The 25,685-nt window shown below is 40.0% G+C and overlaps 1 protein-coding gene across 1 annotated transcript in view; it reads left to right on the plus strand.

The window, feature by feature from the left end:
- LOC135268285 (collagen alpha-1(I) chain-like) overlaps positions 1-25,423 on the plus strand; it is a 50,316-nt gene extending 24,893 nt beyond the window's left edge. Inside the window, exon 4 of the mRNA XM_064360383.1 lies at positions 25,187-25,423. The gene's annotated coding sequence lies outside the window, so the exon portion shown is untranslated. The remainder of the gene's footprint in view (positions 1-25,186) is intronic.
- Positions 25,424-25,685: the final 262 nt, after the last annotated feature.

Below are 25,685 nucleotides of genomic sequence, written 5' to 3' on the forward strand. Positions count from 1 at the left end.
CTGAGGCAGGTGGATCACCTGAGGTCAGGAGTTCAAGACCAGCCTGGTCAACATGGTGAAACCCCGTCTCTACTAAAAATACAAAAAGTAGCCAGGCATGGTGGTGGGCACCTGTAATACCAGCTACTTGAGAGACTGAGGCACAAGAATCTCTTGAACTAAGGAGATGGAGGTTGCAGTGAGCCAAGATCATGCCACTGTACTCCAGCCTGGGCAACAGAGTGAGACCCTGTTAAAAAAAAAAAATTAGGCCTCAGTAAACCTGATATTTTTAAAAAGAAAAAAAGAAATTGTATAATCACTTTTACATACCAAATATAAATAGTACGAGTGGGGAAGAGGATTTTAAAATTCATTAAAATGTATAAATATATACCCAACAAGGAAAGAAATATGGGAAGAGGTGACAGTCCCTATTCTGTAATTGCTTATGAAGCTGTGGTTTATATGTATAAATTTTTGTCTCTGTAATTTGTGTCATGTTCCCTTTGCCTTCACAGAGGAACTCAGTAAGTTGGAGTTTCTTACCAAACTCACCTCATAAGAATTACTTCCTTGGTAATTCTGTCCTTACAGGGATGTAGGAGTCTTCCAGTAACTTTTTCCATTGGATGTGGTTGTTTAAGACCTGCTTCAGAGTAGCAGACCTGAGTTCTCTTAAGATTTTTCCATCCCAAGGTAGAGGCTACAATGAGCCATGATAGTATGGGTGAGAGAATGAGACCCTATATAAAAATTTTAAAAAGACTTCCCCATCCTCACTTTGAAGCAGCAACTTTCTTTCCCGTGGTGGTCAAGATTATTCAGGATCAGTCATTCCAGTCATAATCATGACCTCCTCTTTTTTTTTTTTTTTTTTTTTTTTTTGGTCTGTGGTATAAGAGCCCAAAATGACCAGCAGTGGAAACATTGTTTTGTCTTCTTATAGAAGCAGTTGTCTCTTGGATCCCCAAGTGCCAAGTCAACAGAGCCCCAAATCATGGAGAGCAGAAGCAACAATTTGATGAGTAATAAACACATTAGACTTAATCACGAAAGGTACTATCCCACTTCCACCCCATTGTTTCCATACCTGTATATTCTAATTACAGGAGAAGCAACACATATGCATACACTGGTTCATGATTCAGAGCATATAATACATCCTGCATGCCAGTGCCCCAACCTCATGAGGTGTTGTCCCAGTTGGAGGCACAATTGGCTCTTCAGCAGGGCCTCTGCTATTCTCTAAGGCAAGCTGTCAGACTAGGCATGGTGGGAGCATGTGTTACTTATATTCAGACAATAGCTTATTGTATCTTCAGCTATGGCTGGAGCCTCATTCTGTATTTTATACCTCTTACAGCTAATGCCAAAATGTTGCATAGAATGCCCAACTTCATAGCCAGGTAGCTGAGACAGTTCACAGTGGGCAGTTTTTATCTTAGCACTTGTACATCCCCAGATCCCCAGAGCAAGGCTAGAGCAGTTTTCCAAAATGAAAATAATCACTTGCTTATGAGACAATGGCTTTGCTCCATTACTCTACGGGCCTCTGCTGCAATTCCTATTGAGGCCTGCCACAGATTCCATATGACATTCACAATTGCCACTCATTTATGGAACACCATTGGACCACTGGCTCATAAATGCTGAGCAAAGGACCTTCCTGTGTACTACTGCATTATTTCAGGAAACTTCTGGCACCTCAACTTAGTGTGGTCCATTGTTAAGTGAACACCAGGGTGGGTCTGGGTTTTGGTTAACCAGCTGAGCAAATTGTTAGAACTATTCCCTGTTGCTAGCATAATGAATCCAAAAGCGTAAGGACGTCCACATCAGTAAATTCAGTCCCAAACTAAAACTACATTCCTCCTCATTTGGTGGGTAGACACAGAATCCAGTTCTGCTATAAATGGTCAATATCCCTATACTTACTTTTGTATATAAAGCTTTTCCTAGATTTGACTTGAAATTTTATCTCTAAAAGCCTACTGGTATTTGCCTTTAGTTAGGATTGTCTTTCTCTTGCAAGGAAAGGGGATAGATGGGTTTTCAAGTAGGGAAGAGACAGCTTCATCATGTAAGGGAGAAGAGACTGCTTCAGTGGGTAATTAAAGTGGAAGTGAATTAAAGTTGAAGCTAAACACAGGAGGGTAATTGAAATAAGAATCCCTTCCACCCAAGTCCTACCACAAATAGCACAGAATATTTTTCTAGAAAGAATAGAACACAAAGTCTGGAGGCAGCTAGTGTGACGTTGGCACCTCACTAAAGCCCTCCTCATTCTGGAATTTGAGAACTTCATTGTAAAGCAAGATACCTCCACCTTACCCAAAGCAACACAGGTCTCCTATGTACCTGGCCCTCAGTGAGATGTCCTCTTTTCTATTTTTACAATATGAGTAGAAAACCAAAGATCACCAGACATTGACAAAGGTCTATGGTATACAACTGGAAAATCAAAATTAAAAAACAGAAAAAAATCTGACACCAGAGACAATTCAGGAAATAGATTAAAAACAACAATGAATAATTTGTATTCTCAAAGATACAGCTTTTTTTAATTTAAAAAAGAGTTGGAATATTATAAAACAGTAACAAAGAACAGGAAAGATTTCTTGAGAATTAAAAACATTATTGCTGATTTTAAGAAGATGATGGTAGCATAGTTTTATTAAAGCAGCTTTATTAAGATTCACTTGGTATAAAATTATCTGCATGTGTTTAAAGTATATAATTTATAAGCTTTGACATGTATATACCCATGAAATTGTCACAATCAAGATTATGAACATACAATCACCTCTAGAAGTTTGCTCATGTCTTTTTGTAATTCCTTTCTTTTATTCCTTTGAATCCCTGACTGGCAACCAGTGATATTCAAATGAAATGATACAGTATTACTCTGTTTTATCTGGCTTATTTCACTGAGCATAATTATTTTGAGATTCATCCATATCATGTCATGTTTCAATAGTTAATTTCTTTTCATTGCTTAGTAGTATTCAATTTATGCATTCATCTGTGGATACACATTTGGATTGTTTTCATATTTTGACCATTACAAATAAAGCTACTATGAACATTCAAGAACAAGTATGGGGGATATATTGCCTTTCTCTTGGATAAATTCCTAGCAGTGAAATGGCTGAATCATATGGCAGGCTTATGATCTTTTTTTTTTTTAAAGAAACTTCTAAATTGTTTTCCAAAGCTCTTGTACTATTTTCACATCCCCATCAACAGTGAATGAGAGTTCTAACTTTTCTCCATCTTCACCAATACTTGGTATGGACAGTATTTAAAAAAACTTTTTGGGACAGGGTCTCACTCTGCTATCCAGGCTGGATTGCAGTGGTGTGATCATGGCTCACTGCAGCCTGGACACCTAGGCTCAAGTGATCCTCTGCCTCAGCCTCCTGAGTAGCTGGTACTACAGGCGTGCACCACCATGCCTGGCTAATGAAAAAAAAAATCGTAGAGACAGGGTCTCATTATGTTGCCCAAGTTGGTCACCAATTCCTGGACTCAAGCATTCCTCCCACCTTGGCTTCCCAAAGTGCTAGGATTATAAAGGTGAGCCATTACACCCAGCCAGTAATTTTTAATGGTTTAAAACAACTTTATTGAATTGTTACATAATTTACATATCACAAAATCCACTTATTTAAAATATAAAATTCAATAACTTTTTAGCATGTTCACAGAGTTGTGCAATCAACATGACTACCTAATTTTTTAGTAAAAGCCTCATCTGCATTAGCGTTCACTCCCTACTCTCTCCTCTCCTTGAATCCATCTCCCATCCTAGGCAATGTCTAATCTGCGTTTTCTGTCTCTAGATCTGCTTATTCTGGACATTTCATGTAAATTGCATCATATATAGTCTTTTGTGCTTGGCTTCTCTCACATAGCATACTGTTTTCAAGGCTCATCCATGTTGTTGCATGTATCAATACTTCATTCCTCTTTTAAACATTTTTAAAATTTTGAATAATTGGCCAGGTGCGGTGGCTCATGCCTGTAATCCCAGCACTTTGGGAGGCTGAGGTGGGCAGATCACCTGAGTTCGGGAGTTTGAGACCAGCTTGACCAACATGGTGAGGTCGGGAGTTCGAGACCAGCCTGACCAACCATCTACTAAAAATACAAAAATTAGCTGGGTATAGTGGCTCATGCCTGTAATCCCAGCTACTCAGGAGGCTGAGGCAGGGGAATCACTTGAACTAGGGAGGCAGAGGTTGCAGTGAGCCGAGATTGTGCCGTTGCACTCCAGCCTGGGCAACAGAGTGAGACTCCATCTCAAAATAAAAAAAAAATTTTTTTGAAACAATTATAGATTCACAGATAATTGCAAAGATAGTACAGAGAGGTCTGGTGTAACTTTCATCCAGTTTCCCCCAGCGATTACATCTTACATAATTATAGTGCAATATCAAAACCAGGAATTTGATATTGGTAAAAATAAAATGGTGTGTACCATTTTATCACGTTTGGATTCATATAACCAGCACTGCACCCAAGATACAGAACTATTCTATCACCATCATGCTCTTCCTCGTTACTGCTCTGCCCAGCATCCCTTAGCTCTGGCAACCACTAATCTGATTCTCATCTCCATAATTTTGTCATTTCAAGAATGTTATATAAATGGAATCACAGAATATGTGAGATTGGCATAATGAATTTCCCCTAATGTTCAAATAAAAACAGAGTAACTAGATAGTGAAACCAAAACCATGTAGATGATACTTATAACCAAACTAGGTGACAGACCCAGAAAATTCAGGGAGCAGGCCAAAACAACAGCCCCAAACCTACGCAGTGTCAGCACGTGTGTGAGAGGAAGCAGAGGAAAGATGGTGTTCCTGGGCCACCTGAGAAAATGAGAACCCCAAAGTGCTCCCAAAAAAGTATTACTGGAAAGTGAACTAGGGCGTTCTGAGAACAGCCACAGAAACCAGGAGGAGTTCTGCTCACTCCCCTAGCTGGCAAGTGTAAGGCCATCCCCAGAAAAGTCTCATAAGACTGTAGAAGTACAGCACCTTATTCTCATGAGACTGACCTCCCAAGACTTCCACATTGAAGAGAAACTGAGGAATGGAATTAAAATTGAGCAGGACAGGGACAATATCAGGACCAAAGAAAACAAGGAAGGGCAAAACGAAATTTGGAGGGACAGGGAGATAAAGCCAGAAAATCCCAGAAAGTAAGCTGCAATTTATTTGAACAGTACACAGAAACAGAGGAGAGAACTCTGTGAGGTTGGAAAAACCTCATCCGAACCATACTGCCTTCTAAAAGTTCAGAAAAACAAATCTCAGATAAAAATGAGTAGCAGAGGCTGGGTGCAGTGGCTCATGCCTATAATCTTAGTACTTTGGGAGGCCGAGGCAGGAGGATCACTTGAGGCCAGGAGTTCAAGACCAGCCTAGGTAACATAGCAAGGCCCTGTCTCTACCAAAAAAACAAAAATTAGTTGGGCATGGTTGCATGCACCTGTAGCCCCAACTACTTGGGATCCAGGTGGGAGGATTGCTTGAGCCCAGGAAGCCCAGGAGTTCCAGAATATATTGAATCATGATCATGCCACTACATTTCAGCCTGGGAGTCTGGGTGACAGAGCAAGACTCTGTCTCAAAAAAAAAAAAATTGCAACAGAAAGTATCCAGATCAATTTGATACAAAATTATTATAATAAAAATGGAATAATATGTAGAATAACATGCCTACAACTAATGAACACATACCAGGATGAGCCTGTACAATAGATCAAAACTGTAACTTGTTACTTTAAAACAAGCTAAAAGACATTAAAATAAAATAATACATGGGATAAAGAAAACCGTAAATCAGAATTAGAAAAACAGCATGAGTGACAAAATTCAGAAAATAATTAGAAATAAAAGATCGTTTCATAAATGAAAACCAAATTAAAAGAAACACAAGAGAATAAATACAACAGATGATGCTGTAAGACGAAAAGAAAGAAAATTTGCAAATAAAAAGATAAAAAAGGATTTGAGAGAAAATAGTCAATATCGAAGATATCTCCTCTTGAAGATAAAGAAGAGCCATCATATGTGTAATAAGAGTCCCAGAGTTTTTAAAAAAAATTAGAGAATAGAACAAGTACTAAAAACTATAATTCAACAAAATCTTTCTGATTTTTAAAAAATGATTTAAAGCTACATATTGAAAAAGACTTCTCCATCCTCCTCTTGCACCTCTTCCAACACATGTTCTGTGTTGTGTAGTGCTGAATATTCTGAAATTCTAGGATCGTGTTTTATTATTATTCCTCTGTGCCATTGCTCAGGTCAGTCCTATGCCTACAATGTCTTTCACCATTTCTTCACTTGGCATCCTACAATGTGTCCTTCAAAACTCAATTCCAACATCACTTTCTCTATGATGCGTTACCTGAGACCTCTTTCCTCGCCCCATCCCCAGTTCTGGGTTACATGCCTTCCTCTGTGCTTTTATAACACTGTGTAAGTATGTTTTCAGAGCTGTGTCTATCATATCTTCACATATAAAACTGTAATTATGTGCTTTTTTTTTTTATACCTTCCCATGGCAAATTATATGCTTATGGACTGTGTCCATTCCCTGTCCCTGACTGTGAGTATTCCAGGTCACAAACCTATCATTTTTTTTTTTAGATCCTCTTTATCTGGCACAATACTTAGCAATCTGTCACTGTAAAATGAGCAAAAGAGAATGAATTTTGTATAAGTTACTATTAGAAAGGTGAAATAGCTTGACTCTCCCATTTGTTATGATTTAAGGAGGTATGTGAGAAGAGAGCATGTAAATTTACATGGCCACTATAATTATATCAGAAACACTTTTTGCCTTAATCTAGCAAATAATATTATTACAACATTTTATCAGAAAAAGGTATTAAATAAAAACACAAAATTATGATAACATATTCTCAATGATGATGGAGGAAAATGTATGCATAAGCCAAAAGAATGGATTTTTTAACTTTTATTTTTTCCATGAGTTATCGGGATACACGTGGCATTTAGTTACATGAGTAAGTTCTTTAGTGGGGATTTGTGAGATTTTGGTGCACCCATCACCGGAGCAGTATACATTACATCATATTTGTAGTCTTTTATCCCTTGCCCCCCTCCACTCCTTCCCCCAAGTCCCCACAGTCCATTGTATCATTCTTAGGCCTTTGCATCCTCATAGCTTAGTTCACACATATCAGTGAGAACATACGATGTTTGGTTTTCCATTCCTGAGTTACTTCACTTAGAATAATAGTCTCTAATCTCAACCAGGTCGCTGCAAATGCTGTTAATTCATTCCTTTTTGTGGCTGAGTATTCCATCATATATATACCACAATTTCTTTATCCACTCATTGATTGATGGGCATTTGGGTTGGTTCCACAATTTTGCAATTGTAAATTGTGCTGCTATAAACATGTGTGTGAGTATCTTTTTAATATAATGACTTCTATTCCTCTCAGTAGATACCCAGTAGTGGGATTGCTGGATCAAACAGTAGTTCTACTTTTAGTTATTTAAGGAATCGCCACACTGTTTTCTATAGTGGCTGTACTAGTTTACATTCCCACCAGCGGTGTAGCGTGTTCCCCGTTCACTGCATCCATGCCAACATCTGTGTTTTTTTTGTTTTGTTTTGTTTTATCATGGCCATTCTTGCAGGAGTAAAGTGGTATCACATTGTGGTTTTTGATTTGCATTTCCCTGATCATTAGTGATGCTGAGCAGTTTTTCAGATGTTTGCTGCCTATTTGTATATCTTCTTTTGAGATTTGCCTATTCATGGAGAGAGATCCAAGATGGCTGATGATTAGCAGCTCGGGCACGTACCTCCCAGTGAAAGCGCAAAGAACGAGAGGACGCCACACTTTCAGACGAATATTAGTTGCTCACGGACCAGGAGATTCCCAGTGGAAGAGCTCCACGGGTCGCCAGGGCGACTCTTGTGGCCGGCGTGGCGGTTTTGCTGGTGCCTTAGCACGCCAGTTCTTGGTGCAGAGTCCGGAGATTCCCGGGCAGAAAAGCACCATCAATCTTAACACCGCTGTTTTGGCCGGCTCAGTGGATTGCTCAGATTTCGGCGCAGGGAATCAACAAGTTGGACGTCAGAGACCCAGTTAGAAAGTCGGTAATTATAAAGACGACAGACAGACAAATATATAATGAAGGGAAGAAACCAGCGTAAAAAGGTAGAGAATACTCAAAATCAGAATGCCTCTCCCTCTACAGGGGATTGCAATTCCTCATCAGTAACGGAACAAGGCTTAATAGATTACACGTGTGTTCCAATAACAGAAGCAGGTTTCAAAACGTGGGTGATAAGAAACTTCGGTGAATTAAAAGAACTTGTTCTAACCCAATGCAAAGAAACTAAGAACCTTGAAAAAAGGTTTGATGAAATGTTAACGAGAATGGACAATTTAGAGAAGAATATAAGTGAATTGATGGAGCTGAAAAACACAACACGAGAACTTCGCGAAGCATGCACAAGTTTAAACAGTCGAATTGATCAAGCAGAAGGAAAGATATCAGAAGTCGAGGACCAGCTCAGTGAAATGAAACGAGAAGACAAGAATGCAGAAAAAAGGATGAAAAGGAATGAGCAAAGTCTCCAGGAAATATGGGACTATGTGAAAAGACCTAATTTACGTTTGATAGGTGTACCTGAATGTGATGAAGAGAATGAATCCAAGTTGGAAAGTACTCTTCAGGATATCATTCAGGAAAATTTTCCCAACCTGGCAAGGCAGGGTAATATTCAACTCCAGGTAATACAGAGAACACCACAAAGATATTCTTCAAGAAGACCAACCCCAAGGCACATAATCGCCAGATTTATTAGGGTTGAAATGAAGGAGAAAATACTAAGGGCAGCCAGAGAGAAAGGTCAGGTTACCCATAAAGGGAAACCTATCAGACTTACAGCAGATCTCTCAGCAGAAACCCTACAAGCCAGAAAAGAGTGGGGACCAATATTTAACATCCTTAAAGAAAAGAACTTTCAACCCAGAATTTCCTATCCAGCCAAACTAAGCTTTATGAGTGAAGGAAAAATTAAATCTTTTGCGAACAAACAAGTACTTAGAGAGTTCACCACCACCAGGCCTGCTTTACAAGAGCTTCTGAAAGAAGCACTATACATATAAAGGAACAACCAATATCAGCCTTTCCAAAAATATATCAAAAAGCAAAGAACTTTAACACAATAAAAAATTTACATCAACTAATGGGCAAAACAGCCAGCTAGCATCAAACGCCGGTATTAAACTTATATATATTTTAATTGGATAAAAAGCCAAAACCCATCGGTATGCTGCATCCGGGCCCATTTTACATGCAACAATACACAAAGACTCAGAGAGAAGGAGGAAGATTTACCAATCAAACAGAGAGTAAAAATAAACCAATAAACAAAAAGCAGGAGATGCAATTCTCGCCTCTGATAAAGTAGACTTTAAAGCAACAAAGATCAAAAGAGGCGAGGAATGACATTACATAATGGCAAAAGGATCAATGCAACAAGAAGAGCTAACGATTCCATAGATCAACGAGATAGAAAATTAACAAGGATATTCAGAACTTGAACTCAGACCCGGAACAAGTAAACTTAATAAACATTTATAGATCTCTCCACTTCAAATACACAAAACATACATTACCACCTCACACCTATTCCAAAGGTGACTATATAATTGGAAGTAAATCACTCCTCAGTAATCGCATAGCATTTCATAGGTTTAAATTAAATATTGGTTGGCTGTTTGTTTGTTATCTTCTTCCCTTATTCCTTCCTGACTACATCATTAAGTATAATTATCAGTATAAAAGAGGTTTTCAATACCCATTACTAAATTGCATTCTAGCCTGGGCAAGAAATCAATACTCCCATTCTCTCTCCCTCTTTCTTTTCCTTCTCCCTCCTCCCCATTCTGTCTCTCTCTTTCTCTTCCTTTTTCCTCCTCCCTATTTTCCTCTCAAAAAAATAAATAAATAAATAAATAAAAATTAAAAAAAAAAAAAAAAAAAAAGAGATCTGCCTATTCATGTCCTTAGCCCACTTTTTGATGGGACTGTTGATTTTTTTTCTTGCTAATTTGTTTGAGTTTGTTGTAGATTCTGGATATTAGTCGTTTGTCAGATGTATAGATTGTGAAGATTTTCTCCCACTCTGTGGGTTGTCTGTTTACTCTGCTGACTGTGCCTTTTGCCGTGCAAAAGCTCTTTAGTTTAAGTTCCAACAATTTATGTTGTTTTTTATGCATTTGCTTTTAGGTTCTTGATCATGAAATCCTTGCCTAAGCCAAAGTCTAGAAGCATTTTTCCATTGTTATCTTCTAGAATTTTTGTAGTTTCAGGTCTTAGATTTAAGTCTTTAATCTATCTTGAGTCGATTTTTGTATAAGGTGAGAAATGAGGATCCAGTTTCATTCTTCTACATGGGGCTAGCCAGTTATCCCAGCACCATTTGTTGAAAATGGTGTCCTTTCCCCACTTTATGTTTTTATTTGTTTTGTCAAAGATCAGCTGGCTGTAAGTATTTGGATTTATTTCTGGGTTCTCAATTCTGTTTAATTGGCCTATATGCCTATTTTTATACCAGTACCATGCTGTTTTGGTGACTATAGCCTTATAGTATAGTTTGAAATCAGGTAGTGTGATGCTTCCAGATTTGTTCTTTTTGCTTAGTCTTACTTTGGCTATGCAGGCTCTTTTTTGGTTCCATATGAATTTTAGAAATATTTGGCATTGGTGTTTCTTTTCTTTCTTTTACTTCTTTTTTTTTTGGAGACAAGATCTCATTTTGTCACCCAGGCTGGAGTTTGGTGGCACAATTATAGCTCACTGCAATCTCAAACTCCTGGGCTCAAGCAATCCTCCAGCCTCAGCCTCTCAAGTAGCTGGGGACTACAGGCACATGCTACCACACTTGCCTAACATTTGTATTTTTGTAGAGATGGGATCTCCCTATGTTGCCCAGGCTGGTCTCAAACTCCTGGCCTCAAGCAAGCCTCACCTGCCTTGGCCTCCCAAAGTGCTGGGATGACAGGAGTGAGCAACTGTGCCCAGCCTGGAGAGGTGCTTTCACCTCTTCCCTGTTTCAGGCAGTCTTCAATGTGGTCCATATTAAAGTCCTGCCTCCTACCTCATAAGGAAACTTAGGAAGTCTTCATAATAAAATAATAGGTAAGGCATAGGTGGAAATCGGTTATAGGGGGACCAGAAAAAAATAAACCCTACTAGAACTAATAAGTGAATTTGAAAAATCTGTTAATGCAAAAGATAAATTATTGCAAAAGATAAATTATTGCAATGATAAATTATTGCATTGTTACCATAATTAATTAATAACCTTCGACATTTAAAGCCACCCACTGTAATCTCCAACACTGTGAGGGAGTTGAGACACTGCAAGACCAGCAGGTTTTAGCTTCACCTTCTCAGTCATACTCAGAAGGCACAATGTCCTTGTGAAGACCCAAGGTCTTTCTCTCCACTGCACTCCCCAGGTGACTTGTGTGCCGTGACAGCACAGCCAATACTTTTGATACCTGAGCAACTGGTGGAGCGAGATGCCAATCAATAATGATGATGAGAAATGTTTACCAGATGCCTGATCAATCAATAATGAAGCAAAACAGAAACAGGAACAAAATGAAACAAAAATTAAGGTACAGGCAGTGCATTGCCCATTATGACTTGACTGGTGACTAGTCATGAGACCTCACCTCTCACATTCCACCGTGTTCAGCTGCAATTATGCTTTAAACTTTTACTCTCTCTGATAGTGTCCTTTAGTTAATATTGAGGATTTGGGTTTCTTATTTTCTTAATTATTCTTTTCAAGATTAAAGTCAAGCATATTTAGACTAAGCTTCTCTATGTATATTTGCAAGAGGCATTTTCTCACTCTGAAGCAGCCTGTCTTCAAAGCTGTAACCACACACCACACATGCTTCCAATTGTTCTTCCTGAAGCATGTTTTATTCTGTGTTTTTCTCTCTCTAGCATATCTCCTCTGAATTTTCTTTTTATGTCCTAGGCCTTATAGCATCGCTCTGTTGTGTGTTGAATTGAAATCCTAAACCCTAATACCTGTGGCTGTGACCTTATTTGGAAATAGGATCCTTGGAGACATGATCAAGTGAAGGTGAGGTCACACTGGAATAGGGTGGGCCCTAAATCCGATGACTGGTGTTCTTATAAGGAGAAGGAGATCTGAAGACATACACACAGAGGGAAGACAGCCATGTGCAGACAGAGATTGAAGTGATGCAGCTATAAGCCAAGAAATGCTAAGAATTGCCAGCAACTACCAGAAGCTAGGAAAAGGCAAGGAAGAATTCTTCCTCCCTTAGAGCTTTCAGAAGGAGCACAACTCTGCTGACATTTGACTTCAGAATTATGTGCTCCAGAACTGTGGGAGAATACATTTCAATTGTTTCAAGCCATCCAGTTTGTAGGAATTTGTCATAGTAGCCCTAGGAAACTCATACTCACTCTTCACCTCAACTTGTCTAAATTAAACATGTCAGACAGAAACACTATGAATGATTTAGTGGGTTATCTTTATAAGAAGCATACTTAGGCTGGGTGTGGTGACTCATGCCTGTAATCCCAGTACTTTGGGAGGCAAAGGCAAGCAGATCACTTGAGCTCAGGAGTTCAAGACCAGCCTAGGCAAAACCCCGCCTCTCGAAAAATACAAAAATTAGCTGGGTGTTGCAGTATGTGCCTGTAGTCTCAGGTATTCAGGAGGCTGGGGTGAGAGGATCACTTGAGCCTGGGAGGCAGAGGTTGTAGTGAGCTCAGATGGAGCCACTACAGTCCAGCCTGGGTGACAGAGTGAGACCCTGTCTCAAAAAAAAAAAAAAAAAAAAAGTATGCTTAATCAGAACCAGTGGTTATTTACAAAATCAATTACCTAACGAGTCTATCAAATACATTTCTTTCTTTCTTTCTTTTTTCTTTTTTTTTGAGATGGAGTCTTACTTTGTCATCCAGGCTGGAGTACAGTATACATTTCTTACTAATACTATTTTCAAATGAAATAAAAGTGTGATTGTTAAAACCATTCAGAACTCAAATTACTATACCTATTACTAATCCCATTTGGAACTCCATTACAGAAAGAAAAGGCAAATGGGAAGAAACTAGTTAAATTTTCTTTGATACAAGAGTGTTGTCAGTTTAAACTTGTAAGGGTTATTGCCAAGTTTAAAATGAGGAAATTGAGGCCAGCACAAGAAGATCCAATGCAAATTTATTCATCTCCCGGGTGAGGTTCTGTGGTCCGACAGGAGGGGCCAGAGAAGTCGCATGGACTCCTCTCAGACGTGGGGTTTTATAGGGAGTGGAGGCGTTCTGATTGGCTGTGGGAGAGCAGGACGTGGGCGGGGCAAGCTGCCATTGGCAGGTAAGTGGGATGCACAATGCTATTGGGCAGATTTATGAGGCTTCTTTTGCATTTTGGCGGGGTTTTTCCAATGGCTGGCTAGGTGCTGAGTGCAAAGCCTAGTGCCGAGTGCAAAAGTGGGCATGGGGAAGTTTAACAGTGGGCTAGGTGCTGAGTGCAGAGCTTGGTGCTGGGCGTGGGGTGATGACGTAGTTTCTAGGCGCAGAGAGGGATGGGCATGTCCGAGCTCCCCGGGGCGGTGCGGGGGGGATGTCTGAGCTCCCAGCAAGGCGACCGGTCTTACAAAACTCTCTAACAGAGCCAAGTGCAGTGGCTCATGCTTGTAATCCCAGCACTTTGAGATGCCAAGGTGAGAAGATTGCATAAGTCCAGGAGTTCAAGACCAGTCTGGGCAACATAGTAAGACCCTGTTTCTACAAAACTAAAAATATTAACGAGGCATGGTGGCACATGCCTGTAGTCCCAGCTACTTGGGAGACTGAGGTGGGAGGATTGCTTGAGCCTGGGAGGTTGAGGCTACAATGAGCCGTGACTGTGCCATGCCCTCCAGCCTGGGTGACAGAGCAAAACCCTGTTTTAAAAATAAAAAATAAAAAATAAATTCTGTAACAGAAATCTTTTCTTATAGAAGTTTCCTGGCTGGGCGTGGTGGCTCACAACTGTAGTCTTAGCATTTTGGGAGGCTGAGGGAGGATTGCTTGAGGGCAAGTGTTCAGCCCAGTCTGGCCAACATAGTGAGATCCTGTCTCATTAAAAGAAAGGAAAAAAAAAAAAAAAGAGGTTTCTTTACTAAGGCTGCAAGAAAAATCAGTGAAAAAGCTATTAATTGACAAGTGAGCACTGCATATAAATTTGGGCCAAACGGGCTGGAATTGTGAAGTTTGGGAAGTGTTTGCTCATTTATCTCCTGAAGTTGGTTCAGGAAATCAGCAACTGCTACCTCCATATCATTTGCTCTCCTTCCTTTTAAAACTCCATGGCAATATTTTGAGGATTAAAGAGGAGAGTGATGGTTATCCAAAAGTCAGAGAACACAACTATGAGACTAGGGACACTAGAAAACTAAAAATGTAATGGGCCTTTGCTAACTTAGGGAGATGATTTCCCAAGAGGGAAGAAAACTGGAACCTGAAAAATAAGTGATTTGGTAATGTGGCTGCTAAAATACAGAAGAACTAGAGTGAATGGCTTACAGGTTTTTTTTAATGAAGTTAGATGAGAGTTGTATGTGAAGAAGAATGAAAAAGCCAAACATTTCAAGTCAGGTAAGCATGTCACATAGGAGAAAATCTAGGTGACTTTGGGTTTGGCAGTGAGTTTTATTTTGTTTTGTTTTGTTTGAGACAAAGTGTCACCCTTGTTGCCCAGGCTGGAGTGCAGTGGCATGATCTCAGCTCACCACAACCTCCACCTCCCGGGTTCAAGCGATTCTCCTGCCTCAGCCTCCTGAGTAGCTGGGATTATAGGCACGCGTCACCATGCTCGGCTAATTTTGTATTTTTCGTAGAGATGGGGTTTTCCATGTTGGTCAGGCTGCAGTGAGTTTTTAGATACAACACCAAAGCACAATCCATAAAATAAAGGAAAGATAGATAAGTTGGACTTCATTAAAATGGAAAACTTCTGCTCTGCAAAGACACTGTTAAGAGAATGAAAATACAAGCCACAGACTATGAGAAAATATATGCAAAACACCTATCTGATAAAGGATGTGTATCGAAAATACAAAGAGCTCTTAAAACTCAACAATAAGAACATGAACAACTTGATTAAAATATGGGCAAAAGATCCGAATGAAAACCGCATTCCATTGGCAATCATTCCAGATGGCAAATAAACATATGAAAAGATTCTCAATACATGAAAAGATTCACAACATAATATGTCACTAGAAAATTGCAAATTAAAACAAGATGCCACTATACCCCTATTAGATGAGCTAAAAATCCAAAATACAGCAAATGCTGATGAGGATGTGGAGCAACAGGAGCTCTCATTCATTGCTGGTGGGAATGCAAAATGATGCAGCCACTTGGAAGAAAGTTTGGCAGTTTCTTACGAGATTAACAAAGGCTTACCAGACACTCCAGCAATTGCACTCTGTGTATGTGTGTGTGTATTTATATGTGTGTGTGTGTATGTCTGTGTGTATACAGTGATCCCTCAGTATCCACAGGGGATTGGTTCCAGAACCCTCTATGGATACCAAAATCTGAGGATGCTCAAGTTTCTTATATGAAATAGTGTGAGATTTGCATATAATCTATGAACATCCTCCTGTGTGCTTTATTTTTTATTGTACTTACTTGTTGTTTGAGACAGGGTCTCACTTTGTTGCCCAGGCTGGAATGCAGTGGTGTGATCATGGCTCACTGCAGACTTCTCCGTGACTTAAGCAATTCTCCCAGCTCAGCCTCCTGAATAGCTGGGACCACAAGCATGCACCACTACACCTGGCTAATGTTATTTTTTGTAGAAATGGAGGCCTCACTATTTCCCAGGCTGGGTTTCTGTATACTTTAGGTGATTTCTAGATCACTTATAATACCTAATACAATGTAAATGTTACATAAATAGATGTTACACTGTATTTTTAACTTTTGTATTGTTTTTAATTGTTGTATTGTTATTTTTTATTGTTGCTCTTTGGAATATATTTGATCCCAGTTGGTTGAATCCATGAATGTGGAACCCATAGATATGGACAGCCAACTATATTTATGATTTAGATCAAGATATATTTCAATACATAAATTTAAAAATCTTTTTTGAAATAAAGAAAGATTGACTCTTCTTTTCAAGTCAAAGAATATACCATGTGCCAGAAAATTTATTTAAACATATTCTAGTAAAATTATTGGACAAGTGATCTTTACTTGCTACCTGAATAAGTAGTGTAAAAAATATGGTTGTTGAAGATACAGAGTAATAGTATCTGTCAATTTGTTTTGATAAATTTTAGTTTTGTAAGAGTTTATATATTTTGTATATATATTTTGCATAATTTGTATATATGTGTATTTTATATTATATATTTTGTATATTTGTGTGTGTGTATATATATATTTGGCTCTTTATATCTATGGATTCATCTAGCTACCTCTGCTTCTATTTAACATTGTACTGGACTGTTTTGAACTGATGTTCAGGGAATACAGTCAGGACAGTGGAGAAGTTCTGCTCTTTAGAGGAGTTGCATGGGTGGATGTTGAAGAGCCTCAAGTCACCTTCCCAACCCTCCTACCAATATAACTTCTCCTTGACTGTTTGCAATGAAGACTTAACCTGAAGATTGGTTTGATGTTACTGGTTTTCTGGTGCCCAGGTTTGTATGGTTTGGCTGTGTCCCCACCCAAATCTCATCTTGTAGTTCCCATAATCCCCACATGTCATGGGAGGGACCAGGTGAGAGGTAAGTAACTGAATCATGGGGGCGGTTTCTCTCATGCTGTTCTTGTGATAAATAATTAGTAATTGTGATAGTACTGATGAGATCTCATAAGGGGCTTCCCCCTTCACTCAGCTCTCATTCTTCTCCTTCCTGCCACCATGTGAAGAAGGACATGTTTGCTTCCCCTTCCACCATGATTATAAGTTTCCTGAGGCCTCCCCAGCCATGCTGAACTGTGAGTCAGTTAAACCTCCTTCCTTTATAAATTACCCAGTCTCAGGTATGTCTTTATTAGCAGCATGAGAACAGACTAATACACCAGGGATCTCTTAGTGTTTGTTCTTCTGCATCACACCCTTCCCATCTTTCTCTCTCTGTCCTATCTTTCACACAGACACACACAAACACACACACACACACACACACACACACTTTAGCTCATTATTGTGATACTGTGGCTTCTGTCCTTCCCCAGTGTTCATTATTGGACAGAGGAGCTAGGGGATATGAGTTCACAGACCAAACTAAGACATCTGAATAACACAACCACTTCAAAAGAGAAAAAAAAATGGCCAGATTGTGACAGATACCATCAGAAGGAGATGCATTAGAACAGATGAACCAAGAGTTTAGAATAAGCTATAATAAATATATTAGCAACATGATAATAATGAAATCAATATATTGTATATATACAATTCTGGGTTTCAGGGTTTTACTTTTAGCACATCAAATGTGGCATTCCATTGTCTTTTGGCCTTCATTATTTCTGAGGAGAAGTTAACTGATTTTTCTACTCATGCTTCCCTGTATGTAGTTAGTATACACTGTTTTTCTTGGTCATTTTCCAGATTTTCTGTTTTTTAGTAGCTTATTATGATGTGTTTTAAGAGTAGTTTTCTTTGTATTTATCAAGTTGTGTTGAGCTTCTTGGATCTGTAAGCTTATATTTATCATCAAACTTGTGGAATTTTTGGCCATTATTTCTCCAAATTATTTATTTCTCCAAATAATTTTTCTGTCCCATTATTTATTTCTTCACCTTCTGGGAACTAAATTGTGTATATGTTAGATGATTTTATATTGTCCTGTAAGTCACTGAAGCTTTGTGTATCTTTTCAGATTTTTTTCTCTGTTCCTTAGATTATTATAAATTTTATTGATTTTTATTCAAGTTCACCTTTTCTTATTTTATCTTCAATATTCTATTAAGCTATCTAGTGAGATTTTCACTTCAGATATCATGCTTTTTAATTTTAGAATTGCCATTTGGTTCTTTTTTATAGTTTCTAGTTCTTTGTTGAAATTGCCCATCTGTTCATTCATTATGACTGTGTTTTCAAAGTCCTTGAAAACATTTATTATATTTGCTCTAAAATCTTTGTCTACTAATTCCAATATATGAAGCGTTTCAGGATTGGTTCTCATTGACTGCTTTTCTTTTGACTATGGATCACATTTCCCTGCTTGTTTTCAAGTTTAGAGTTTTAAAAAATATTTATTATGCTGGTCATTATAGATAATACAATGTAAAGAATCTGGATTCTGTTACCTTCCTCTAAAGAAGATTTATTTCCAGGCAGCTAACTTGGCAGGCATAAAATTCCAAATTCTGTGTCCCCTAAGATGGATGGCAGCTAAACTTTCTGCTCAGTTCTTTCAACTTCCTGTCTTCTACTTTCTGCTTGTTTCTTGCTGGGTTTTTTAAAATATTCTCTATCCATGCACAGGTCAGGAGTCAGCCAAGGATTTTATTACATTTTATATGCACTTTTAAGAAGCCTCTGTGGCTTCTTTATTTCTGAGATTTTCTTTCTAAATCCCATTCTCTGACTTGTCAAACCAGTAACACTAGTAGCTTTCTGGCCATCCTGTGCTACCTGTTCTGAAGAGTACCCTCAGGCAACAGCCTTGTGATCAGAAATCTTCCCCGTTGCACTCCCTTCTTCTGGTGGTTTACTCACCTCTCATTTCTACCTGCTTTTGGTCTCCCCAGTGCCTTCCAACAGTTGTGTTTTTTATTTTGCCCGGATTCTATAATGATTATAATACAATTCAAGTGACTCCACCACTACTAGAAGCAGAACCTCTGACTTTTGATTTAAAACACTCAAGTGAAGATGCTGACTTGTGTGAAATCAAATACAAACATCCACAGTAGAGATGTGCATTTGGTATTCATCAGCATATAGATGGTATGGAAAGCCATGAGAGTAGAAGAGACCATTTAGAGGGGAGCATGAACAGAAAAGGGCAGCGAAGGAGAGAGCCATGAGCACTCCACCATTAGGAGATGCATAAGAGGAGTTGCTGGTGGAAGAGACTGAAAAGAAAAAAATGCAGTAAGAGGAAAACTTTGAGGAATTAATAAAAAAGTTCTTAGAGATTTAGTTTCTATATTTGTTAACTTGGAATAATAATTGCTGTGTAATTAGTGTGAAGATTAGAAATTATATATTTAAAGTACCCAGAAGAGTGCACCTAGAAAATATGCAACAAAAGGATAACTACCCTACCCATGACTTACATCTGTTATATTTTGCTTCCTTATTTCATGCAAATAGAATGAAGATCTCCCACATGTCTTACCAGGGGGTAGGTGGGTGTTGGGATGGAAAAGGCAGAGAAGATCAACAAGGAAGAAGCCAGATGAGATTGGGAAGGGCCTCCAGGGTGCCCATCCAAAGTGGACTCTGGATTGATCAGCATCAAAATGGGAGAAGTGAAACATGTTTCCACCACCTCCAAGACGCCATGTGTTTGCATGACTGATAAGTTGATGCCCTTTGACTGTGGGCAGTACCTCCAGGTCCTTTCAGGGAAATGGGCTCCATCCACACAAAAGGAAGTAAATCCTACAAATCAACGTCAAAAGGCAGAGCTCTTTAAAATTTTATTTACTGGCCAGGCCCCATGGCTCACACCTGTAATCCCAGCACTTTGGGAGGCCAAGATGGGGGGGATCACTGGAGGTCAGGAGTTCAAGACCAGCCTGGCCAACATGGTGAAACCCTGTCTCTACTAAAAATACAAAAATTAGCTGGGCATGGCAGCAGGCACCTGTAATCCTAGCTACTCAGTAGGCTTAGGCAGCAGCATCACTTGAACCTGAGAGGCGAGCTCGCAGTGAGCTGAGATCATACCACTTCATTCCAGCCTGGGCAACAGAGTAAGACTCCATCTCAAAAAAAAAATCTCACACACACACACACGTGTGTATATACACATGTATATGTATATATATGTATATATGTATATACATACACACACACGTATGTGTGTGTGTGTGTGTGTATTTACTGGCCAGGCACAGTGGCTCATGCCTTTAATCCCAGCACTTTGGGAGGCCAAGGCAGGTGGATCACTTGAGGTCAGGAGTTCAAGACCAGCCTAGTCAACATGGTGAAACCCCATCTCTACTAAAAATGCAAAATTAGCTGGACATGGTGGTGGGTGCCTGTAATCCTAGCTACTTGGGAGGCTGAGACAGGAGAATTGCTTGAACCTCAGAGGCAGAGGTTGCAGTGAGCTGAGATCGCACCACTGAACTCCATCCTGGGGTTCAAGCAATTTGAGACTCCATCTCAAAAAAAAAGAAATGATTTACTATTTGTGTTAGTCTGTTTTCACACTGCTGATAAAGGCATACGCAAGACTGCGTAATTTATAAAGAAAAAGAGGTTTAATGGACTCACTATTCCATGTGGCTGAGAGGCCTCACAAGCATGGCAGAAGGCAAAAGGCACGTCTTACATGGCAGCAGGCAAGAGTGAGAGTGAGAGTCAAGCAAAAGGAGAAGCTCCTTATCAAACCATGAGCTCTCATGAGGCTTATTCATTACCACCAGAATCACAGAGGAATCTCCTCCATGATTCAATTATCTCCCACTGGGATCCTCCCACAACATGTGGGAATTACAGGAGCTACAATTCAAGATGAGATCTGGGTGGGGACACAGCCAAACCATATCACTATTATTCCTTATTTTTATTATGTTATTTATTGGATTATAACCAAAGGATAAAATAAACACATGTGGGTCCATAGACATAAATTATTCAGAAAAATCTCCTATACAGAAATATTCCAAATAATTTATCTAGATATTCCCTCCTCAGAGAAGTGGAGTACACTCCCCTCCTTAAGTATGGGCCATGCTTAGTGACTTGTTTCCAAATACTATAGTGTGGGAAGAAGAGGGAGAAAATCACTTCACAGTGGAGAAGTGTGGGAAACACTACCTTAGCCAGGTGATCAAAGTGAACATCAGCAGGGCTGAGTCATATTGATAGGGCTGAGTCATACCATAGCCTTGATATGATGTGATGAAAAGGTTTCTTTACCACTGTAGTCTTCCTCCCAAAAACACATTACCTGAGTCCAATCACAAGAAAAACATCAAACAAGCCCCAATTGAAGGACATTTTACAAAATCCCAGACCAATACTCCTCAAAATCATCAAGGTCATTGGAAACAAGAAAAGTTTGAGACACTGTCATGCCAGAGGAGTTTAACGACACATGATGACTAAATGCAATGTGGCATCCTAGATGGGATCCTGGAACAGAAAATGAACATTACGTAAAACTTTAGGAAGTAAGTTTTACCATAGAACTTCGGTAAAAACAAAGGAAATCTGAACAAAGTATGAACTTTAGTTAATAATAATGTATCAGGCTGGGCTCAGTGGTTCACGCCTATAATCCAGCACTTTGAGAGGCTAAGGCGGGTGAATCACCTGAGGTCAGGAGTCTGAGACCAGCCTGGCCAATATGGTGAAACCCCATCTCTGCTACAAATACAAAAATTAGCCAGGTGTGGTGGCGCATGCCTGTAATCTCAGAAGGCTGAGGCAGGAGAGTCACTTGAACCTGGGAGGCAGAGGTTGCAATGAGCTGAGATCATACCACTACACTTCAGCCTGGGTGACAGAGTGAGATTCCATCTCAAGAAAAAAAAAATAATATATCAATATTGGTTCATTACTTGTGACAAAAGTACCGTACTAAGATGTTAATAAGAGGCAAGCTGGGTGCAGGGTATATAGAAATTCTCTGTATTCTTCTTGCAGCTATCCTATAAATTTAAAATTTAAAAGTTGTTCATTGTATAAATTTTTTTTTAAAGGATGAGGTCTTGTTGTGTTGCTCAGACTGGTTTTTAACGCTTAAGTTCAAGTGATCCTCCTGCTTCAGCTTCCCAAGTAGCTGGGAATACAGGTATGCCCCACTGTACCCTTAAAATAAAATAAAATATGTATATATATAATCTTAATACTGTAAACAGAGAAGTTGTTTGCAATCATTTTATTCCTGGTTCTGAAAGAGGTAGCTGAAGTAATGGCTTCGCTGTAAAAAAAAAAAAAAAGGATAGGAACAGGCAGGGCTGGTGTGGACAAAGGCGAGCAAGCAGACTCCTAGGCAGGCAGAGATGGGTGCCAATTAATTGGGCAGAAACAACCGAAAGGTCTCAGAGAGAGAAGCAGAGATACCCATATCCCATCCCACCTGTTTTCAAAAATCGATGCCTGGGCTGAACACGTTGGTAGTCAGTGGGCAACACTGGTTTAAAAAAAGAAAGGAGGGAAGGAAGGAAGAGGGGAGAGGAGGGAGAAAGAGAGAAGGAGAGAATTTCCATTTATAAAAATTACTCTTATTTAAAACAGCTTTTTGGAATGTTAGCAGGATTTCACAATGCAGACATCTCAGATTGAGACAGCTTGATTGATTTCCTGATTTCCAGGAAAATGGAGCTATCATCTTGTTCCTACTTCGTTGTTTACTGGCATAAATATGCAGTTCTTACAAAACGTGAAATGGCTGCTGAGGAAGTGAAATTTAATTCTTTTTGACATATTGTTCCAAATCCTCTCAAAATGAAGAAATCAGTGGAGAAACTTTCTTCCTTCCTTCACAAAAAGAGAACATGAAGAATTCTGGACGATTTTGTTCCTTTGGGAGTTTGAACATGAAGTAAAGGCTCTGAGCCAATCGGTTGGGCCAGAGCCAGATGGGAATAAGCACAGTCCACCTCCGTGGTTTCGTGTTATACCTACACAGCCCAACCAAAAACTGGAGGGCAGCGGCCATGTGTTGTAGGTCTCAGTGTTCTCAAGAGTGTTGACACAGTCCACAAGTGTTTTTGAGTACCCACGGATACAACCATAACAATAGTAAAAACAGCTAATTTTTTTTTTTTTTGAGACAGTCTTGCACTGTTGCCTGGGATGGAGTGCAATGGTGCAATCTTGGCTCACTGCAACCTCTGCCTCCCGAGTTCACGCAGTTCTCCTGCCTCAGCCTCCTGAGTAACTGGGATTACAGGTGCATACCACCACATCTGGCCAATTTTTTGTAGTTTTAGTTGAGATGGGGTTTCACTATGTTGGCCAGATTGGTCTCAAACTCCTGACCTCATGATCCATCTGCCTCAGCCTTCCAAAGTGCTGGGATTACAGGTGTGAACCACCGTGCCTGGCCAAAAATAGCTAATATTTACTGTGCACTCTGTGTATGCACTTTACCCTCACTAGTCCTACAAGCTAAGCTCTTCCAACATTCCATTTTGGAGAAGAAAAATAAGGCTCAAAGGAGGAAAATACCCTGTTCCAAAATGCATAGTGTGACGAGCCCAGTTATTTGGTTAAATAGTCTAGATGTGGCTGCAAAGCTGGAATTAGCATTTACAATCAGTTGGCTGTGAGCAAGGCAGATTACCCTCCCTATTGAGGATGGGCCTCAACCAATCAGGAGAAGGCCTTAAGAGCAAAGCCTGAGGTTTCTAGAAGAAGAAGGAATTCTGAGTCAAGACTACAACATAGAGATCTTGCCTGAGTTTCCAACCTACCCAGCCTGCGCTATGAATTTCAGATTCAAGACTGCAACATCAACTCTTACCTGAATTGCTAGTCAGCTGGTCTGTCCTACAAATTTCAGACTTGCTAATCCCTGGCAATCTTGTGAGGCAATTCCTAAAAATAAATCACAATAGATAGATAGATAGATAGATAGGATAGATACATAGATAGATATAGATGATAGACAGATAGATAGATAATTTTTGCAGGTTCTGCATATATCCTATTGGTTCTGTTTCTCTGGAAAACCCTGAATAATATTCATGGCTAATAAGTGGCAAAGCCAGGATACAACCCCAGCTCTTTTTGAATGCAAAGCTGAGGCTCTTAACTCCACACTCGGCAGACCTTGCCTAAGAGGCTGCAGATATCAGAGCTGTAATATAAGCAAGAACAGCTGTAACCCAGCTATGTTCCTACTGCGGGAACTAACACAGCCAGGCAGGGTATTGTATCTGGTGCTGTAAGCAAGAGGGGGCTATCTTTGGCTTTTGAGCAAGGGGTTGATGTGTCTCAGCATCATTAAGGTAGAAGAATCTGGTAGCAGAACAGATAGGCAAAGGAAGAGCCTAAGTGAGGAAATCACTGTGTATTATTAATATTATATTAGAACAGGTGCGAAGGGGCCTAGAGTGGCCAACACAGAATAGCTGGGACTGGCATTATCATGGAGGGATCCCTAGGTGTGGGATGAACAGGGACACAAGGCAGAGGCAGGGAGGGGTCTGCATGGTGGCGCCTCTGAATGTCCAAGAGACAGAGGGCATCATGGGCCAGAGTAGGGGAGTCTGGTGGGAGAGCTGGTCTAGAGAGGTTAGTTTAGGAAGGTTAAGTGGGAAGAGATGGGGTGGCCCAGTGGGAGGATTCCACAGAAGGCCTCCAGAGTCTAATCCAGGCTCTAGAGAGAGGACCATGCTGGAGGGCCAGTAAGGCTGCAAAGAAGGGAAAGCCACAGGCTAAAGACTTTGCTGTCTGAGCTAGGTCAAAGGCAGGAGGACGCTGGCCCAGTGGCCAAAACTGGGGAGATAGAGCTGGAAGGCACTGGGGGGTGGGAGACAGTCACACCACTGAGGTACAGGGGCTCCCTGTAGAACGGGGGTGGTGAGCACAGTAGAGAGGCGTGGGACCCAGGACAGGGAAATTCGTTGATCAGAGACTGTTGTAGAATATGAAAGAGTCCTTGTGGAAGAAGGGTAGATGCTGAAGGCAGGTGTCAGGGTGTTTGCTAGGGAGTTGTGGGAAAACAGAGGTGATGAAACAGATGGTTTGGCAAGAAGGAAAAGAACCAGATAGAAATAAGGAGTAGACCCATCGAGGAAGGATTTAACTTGGAGATAAGGTGAGTGGAAAAAACAGCTACTGAGAAGGAAGAAGTAGAAATGTCAGGAAGATGGAGTAATCAAGGAGGGAAGAGGATGTGGTAGAGAAAATAATAAAAAGAACAGGTAATGCTTGGCAAGCACTTCCTTTGTGCCAGGCACTGTTCTGAGTACATTCTCTATCTTTATTTCTTTAGTGTTACAGTCCCCATTTTACAGATGAAGAAACTGAGGCCCCAGATCACATGGCTGCTAAGAACAGCATGTGATGTGTCTCCAGAGCTGGCACTTAACTACTATAGTGTACCACACAGGGAGAGAGCAGCATTAGAGAGGGGTGCCACCTCCTCTGATGAAGGATAACAAAGAAAGATTGCCAGCCGGGGCAACACAGCAAGACCCTGTCTCTACAAAAAATAAAAAAATTAGCTAGGTATGGTGGCATGTGTCTGTAGTCTTGGCTACTTGGGAGGCTGAGGTGGGAGGATTGCTTGAGTCCAAGAGTTTGAGGCTGCAGTGAGCTATGACCATGCCACGGCACTCCAGCCTGGGCAACAGAGCGAGACCCTGTGTCTAAAAAAGAAACAAATAAGATAAAAGAAAAAGAAAGGGTGAACTAAGCTCGAATTTCTAAAGCCAATGCCCTATCCTGCCGGCCTGAAGGAAATCCACCTGCAGTCATTACTGGGACTCTTC

The sequence above is a fragment of the Aotus nancymaae genome, unplaced genomic scaffold (genome assembly GCF_030222135.1).
Source record: "Aotus nancymaae isolate 86718 unplaced genomic scaffold, 86718_ANA_hifiasm-v0.15.2.pri h1tg000040l, whole genome shotgun sequence".
Classification (NCBI taxonomy): Eukaryota; Metazoa; Chordata; class Mammalia; order Primates; family Aotidae; genus Aotus; species Aotus nancymaae.